At 37.8% G+C, this 6165-nt stretch overlaps 1 long non-coding RNA gene across 1 annotated transcript; it reads left to right on the forward strand.

The window, feature by feature from the left end:
• The first annotated feature begins 351 nt into the window (after positions 1 to 351).
• LOC121959452 lies at positions 352 to 3799 on the forward strand. The gene is made up of 3 exons (XR_006106912.1): positions 352 to 772; positions 1142 to 1791; positions 2142 to 3799. It is a non-coding gene; the product is annotated as an uncharacterized LOC121959452 (long non-coding RNA).
• The last annotated feature ends 2366 nt before the right edge of the window (positions 3800 to 6165 follow it).

Consider the following 6165-nt stretch of genomic DNA (forward strand, 5'->3'; position numbering starts at 1 on the left):
GTTTATAACCGTTGGAATGCGGCCGTTTGTTGCATCTCTGTCGGTCAGTTAGTCAACAAACTAAAGTGCCAAACCGGATAGTTAGTCCGCATTTTAAGTGTTAGACAACCGCGGAGCTTTTAACTACAAAATCTCGTAGCCGTTTTTATTTCGTTGATGTTGATTATATGTGCGTACATTGTCGATTAAAGTGGATTTTGCTTGACATTGCCTGGTGTTTTGCAGTGCTCGGGCAATTGGCTGGTTAACAGCGGCAGCTCGGCGGGCCAATCAGAGCGCAGCAGCAGAGGAGCTGTCTGCTATTAGAGGCACGGCTCAGAAGTCCTTCAACAGAGAGCAGAGAGAGGGGGCCGAGCGCTCTCGGCAGCCATTTTCCTAAAACAGGACTCAATGGCCTATATGGGTTTCCTTTGTTCCAAAAGGGATCTTACACTTGATTTCCTCATCTCTCACGGACTATGATAAAACTATGATTCCTCCTTTTAAAGGATTGAGAAGAAGGAAGAGAATGTACTGGATGTAATACCCTGTGACATCTTGAGCCTTTTTTCCTCTGCTTGGAATCCATCTTTGTCTTAACTAGGTCACGGCACACCCATATAATAGTATTTATATTTCTTAAGTGAAAAGAAAACAAATGTTGTGAATAAACAGCTGTATGATTTTGGAGATGTTAAATTAAGGGGGGAGGGGGACACAGTTGAAGTGACAAAGTGTAATGACTTATTGTTGGCATTGCACTTATGGCCTTGTAGGATATGAGTAGCAATGAGTAAGTTAAACTCTTTTATAATAATTTTGATAGTGATGTAAAATAGTAATTTGAGGCATGCAGTTACTGTTATTAAAAAGTGTTTTCTGTCAATTTGTCTATTGAGCTATTATCAATTTGATCACAGAAATTTCTGTCAACTTTATTTACTGTGTTCACTGGCATGCTTATATATTATATACAGCCTATACAGTCCAGGTTATATATGCCACTGCTGCTCAAGTGACAGAAAGCAGGCCATGGATAACTAATGGCCTTTACAAAATACTTTATTATGCTGCCTGCATTTTTTTTTTTTTTTTTTTGACTGTTGATTGATAACCTACTTGCTTTGATTAATGACTTTTAAACACTTTCCTCTCACAACAGCAACGCTTTACACCCTGGTGGCTTGTGTTGTACCTTACCTACAACTGTGGAGACAACTTCAAGCACGATTAGGTTTGTGCTGTCCAATTGCCATTTAAGAAATGCGTCCAAAGTGTAATCGTCCGGCTTGACCTTGCTTCAAGGGCATATTTAAATGTCGCAAGAAGCCAACTCTGATAGCCTTTTTTTTTTTTTTTAAAAACATTTTTTCAACGTTAAAAAAAAAAAAAAAAAAAGACTGCCAAGAGGAAACAGATGGAGGGAAAACTCTTATGGTGAAAATATTTACCTCAGCACTTTGGTGAAATGCAGTTAACAGGCCCAAATGCAGGGGCAGGAGGAATGTTTTCAGCTCCATGTTCGGATCCTCTAATAATGGCATTATTAAGGGGTGGGATAGCGTCTCCTGCAAAGAAAGGAATCCATTAGCACGAAAGATAGAGCTCTTTTGAAAAAGTTTTTTTTTTCTTTTGATCAGTGCTAGGCATTGCCTCTCTGCCAGCGAATATGCATCTTCAAGCATCATCTGTGTGGGCAATATGCAAACCATCTCCTCTCTCTCCTTGAAGACAGGATTGCAGTCAAGTATAACCTCGACATTTCTAACTGAGCTACATCATATAAACCACAAGGAAATGTTGTTTTGAAAGGTAATGGATTTTGAGCTATTTCACTTGATATGCCAGTTTATTTGTCTACGTGTATACTTGTTTAATAGAGGACAGACAACATGAACATTAATTAATTGTTAAAACGTTATCAGCAAAACTATATTGGCTTTTGTTAAATTTAACTGCATATATTTTTTTTTTTTATTGATATTGCAAACTTACAGTTAGGATTCAAAATCCAAGTCTTAAACGAGCAAAAAAGATCTTATAGGGAGAAATCTTGTAAAATTTTACTGCTTTCCTTTGTCCAAAGAGACGTTTTAGTGATAGACTACACTTGCTCAATGGTTTCTCTGCTGTTCTCTTGTCTCAAAATGGCTTCTTTGCAGACAAAGGAGAGCACCGTGCTGTAAAATGTTGCTGCGCCATAACTGGGAGAGGCTCGGTGAGAGAGAGAGAAAGACTCGTTTTCGGGGACATTTTCTCGGTGATACAACAGGAAATATTAACACCTACCGACACATGGGTGGATTTTACTCTTTTAACAAGAATAAAACAGAAGAAAACAAGTGCGTGAAAGGAAGGAAACGATAATAAATGGCGAGTTCAAGCTGTCGGTTGCTGGGCTGACTCGCCCTGGCAACAGCAGTAATTCGAGAACTCTGGACGGTTGCCATGAGAGCTCGAGCGTTCTTGTTGCAACCCCCACACTACCATATAAGGTCATCAGGAATCCTCTGCAGCAGCCCTGTTGTTCTGTTCATGGGTGAAAATAACACTGGGGGTGCTTCGGGCTTCCGCGCGTGCTCTCTGGCTCGAGACAAAGAACGGCGGATCACTTGCACTCTTGTGTGCTTCAGATAAGATAAAAACTACCAAGATTCGGTTATATATTTTGTTCCGTTGGTGAGTTAAAAATAGAGCTGGCGGTGGTGTTATTTTGCGTTCAGGTTGGTCACTATAGTGCCAGCAACACTCCTTTTTTTTTCCTTATGTGAGCATTTTTGTTATGAGAGCACACAAACTCGGTGTGTCAGAGGCCTGTTTTTCTTGTTATCCAGCTCGCGCGTTCTTCCACTTGCAGGTCACGAGGCTGCATTCCTTTCAGTCCAACCCTGCTTTCTAACCCCCCAACCCCACCCTCAGGAGTGCAATGGGGACAAAACTGTGCAGAAGGTTTTATGTATGTAAAAAAGGTTAATTCTTTTTTTTTTTTGCGATTAAATCCGCCAATGAGGTTATTTATAGGCCTTTGTTAGACAAAAAAAAAAAAAAAAAATCCCCGGTGGGTTGCGCCATTCAGCTTTTGCGCGCCGCTGACAGACTGGAATATTCCACACAGAGGATTGGCCTCTCTTCAACAGGACAGCTGTCTCTCTCTGCACGGCGAAAAAAAAAACTATTTTTGACTATTCTTTGTTTGTTAATTTAATGAAAAGGGGCTGTGCACGTATGGATATTTTGTACACCTTCAGGACAATTTAATATCCTTTATAGGCAACGGTATTCATATGTTAGGCTGCCAGTTTCACCCTGTAAGTTTAACAAGCACTCTTTTATTATTATAGGCATTTTTCATAGCATGTACTACACTATACTGTGTTGTAGAAGCATATGGAGCACATGAGAATTGCGTATGGCTATTTTTGTGAAGTCAGAATAACCAGGCAGCCAGGCAAACCCTTTCTTCCTTTATGTGTTCAGCCTTTTATTTTGACGATTTGTTCACTGAAAAAAAGGTATCCTCAGTGAATTGTGTTTTTATGGGTACACTGACTTACTGAAAAAAAATTCATGCATATTTCTGGTACCGTAATGATGTTCTTAACCCTTGCTTTTCTTCTTTCTAGCCCTCTGATATTTGCATGTTCATTTTTAGTGTAATAATCTACAGTGTGGTTTGTGAGTTTTTTCTACTTGGTAATATTATCATCTGTCTGTGTTTATGAGATGTTAAATAAATAGACTATACAATCATTTCATGTTTTGTTGTTTTGGAATCTGAATAGGTTGTTGTTTTCTGCTGAACTTGGATTGCAATTTTAAAACAATTTTTAGGCCCATATTCAAAATGGCATTTTACCCTGTCATGAAACTAAAATATCACAGTGAACATAATGAATGCTGCATGGTGACATAGCAGTGGGAGAAATGTGCATTTTTTTTAAATTGATGGAAATGCTTTTTACTTATTGCAGTAAATGTATGTATTTTGGCAAAATACTCTAATGATTACATGATTTCTTAAAATAGGCAAAGTAAAGGGCAGTGTCAGCTCATCCTCTTAAAGGGACAGCTTGCTAAATTTTTCACCACTCCTACCCCACTAACTGCATATTTTCCCACCCGTGATCACTGAAATTTAACCTTTAAATTTGACTTTGTAGCCTCTGTCAGTTTGAGTTTGACTGCCTTTACGGGAGAGGGAATGCTCTAGAGTTTGATCCAAGGAAGATCTCGAATACAACATTTTGTGTATGTAAGCTCATTCTGTATGATCCTCTATCTCCTTCCACCCACTATAACTCATCGACTTAGCTGAAACAGCCCCAAACCTCAGGTAAATTTTAATTCATACACTGAAATTTCTATGACCATTCTCAGTGATCCATTTTTTTTGATATCCAGTAATAACTCAAAGGCCACTGGACAAAATTTACTATAGTTTTATAAGACTACAGTGCCCATCCAGTTGCTTTTGATCCGCACATCCAGCTCAACCATCGTTTCAATACTGATAAGCTATTCCTCATGTCCTAAAACAGCCGTCTCCCTCATACACCCTCAGCCTCCTACTGAAAAAAACAGCACATACTGTACCTCTTAATGTTATCTCCAAACCATTCACTTTATTTTGCTTATTTAATAAATTTGATGCTGGATAAAGATGTCCGTATATTGCACCCTGGGACAAGAGAGAATAGTTTTTCCTGACGCCCAATCTGTGATGATGTCACTGCTGTGTTCAGCCATACAGGATGAACAGAGAAGTATGACTGACATATGGCTCATAAATACCCCTGGGGATTCAAACTGATTACTTTAAAGGGCAAATACAAGAATAAAGATGGTCAAACATTGTTTTTGTTTTTTTGTTTAACCAATGCATGATTAGATCTAGCATATTGACTGTTTGCTGAAGGTGTATTTAAAGTAGGGACACTCAGCTTGCTTTGATAGGGGGGCACTTTTGCAAAATGACAAGACCAGGAGCCAGTTAATAAACACATAAATTAGATAATACAATGTAAGATAAGGTCGAACTTCATTGATCCCAAGTGAAATCACTGTGCAGAAGTTGCAATGCAAAGTTAGAGGAGTGCAGATACATTGCATTCAACACACACAAACTAAATAATTATAATAAATAAATGCATTAAAAGTAAATCAATAAATGATTTGTAAATAATTTGCCTGGGGTCATCTTCCCATGGCATCTTTTTGATGAACAAGCTCTATTTTCATGTTTTTTATGCACTGTTGTACATTAGACTATTTATTTTTTATTATCTATTTATTTACAACATTTTTTTTATTTGATTTGTAAATAAGGAAAAGATTGGCAGGCCACCCAGAACCCATGTCACTAGCCAGATTAGCCCACAGGCCTTAAATTGGGTATCACTTAACTACTTTTTACAGAACAAGAAAAAATAGGTTACAGTGACAGATAGTCAGCCAAAAACAAATTATATAAGAACAAGACAAACAATAAAAATGTATGGGGAGAAAAAGTCTAATTACAAGAAAGAAAACGAAAATAAGGCTAATGGGTATGCAGCTGATAAGAGATGAAACAAAACAAGCAAAAAAAAGTATCTGGTTTAAAGGCCAAGACTATTTGAATTATATATAATCCTAGATTGAAAAAAAAATCAATATAACCCTCTATAACTCATATATTTTGGTTTTTCTTGAAGAAAAGAGCATTTTGGTCAGTCTTTTTGCATAATCATTCAATCAATCATCATTAAAGGAACATTCCAAATTGATTCATACAGCTACACCTGACGATTAAAAGATTAGGCAGCCCATAGTAAATACACACCACACCTTAGTTTTTTACCAATTAAAAGACATTTCCACCACAAACTGATGCAGAAAAATAAGATAATTAAGTGTTTGATGCTAAAAAATTTCCCCAAAAACGCATATTTAAGGAATCAGAGAGAAGGGAGGCAGCTGGTTTATTACCACTTATGTTATTATGTGTTTTCATCTAATGAGAAGAGTGACTAGCCTTTTGAGAAAGCAAGTTCCTGCAAGTAAAAGCTCTTAAAGTAGGTACAAGAGCACACACCCAGCCTATTCACTGTCATCTGAGCATATCCAGAGTGCGCAGTCATGCCCTCACAGATAAAACCAGGGATCTGATAGTATTAACAAAAACCTGCTGACTTAACTTGTGCATTC

Source organism: Plectropomus leopardus, chromosome 20, assembly GCF_008729295.1.
Source record: "Plectropomus leopardus isolate mb chromosome 20, YSFRI_Pleo_2.0, whole genome shotgun sequence".
Classification (NCBI taxonomy): Eukaryota; Metazoa; Chordata; class Actinopteri; order Perciformes; family Serranidae; genus Plectropomus; species Plectropomus leopardus.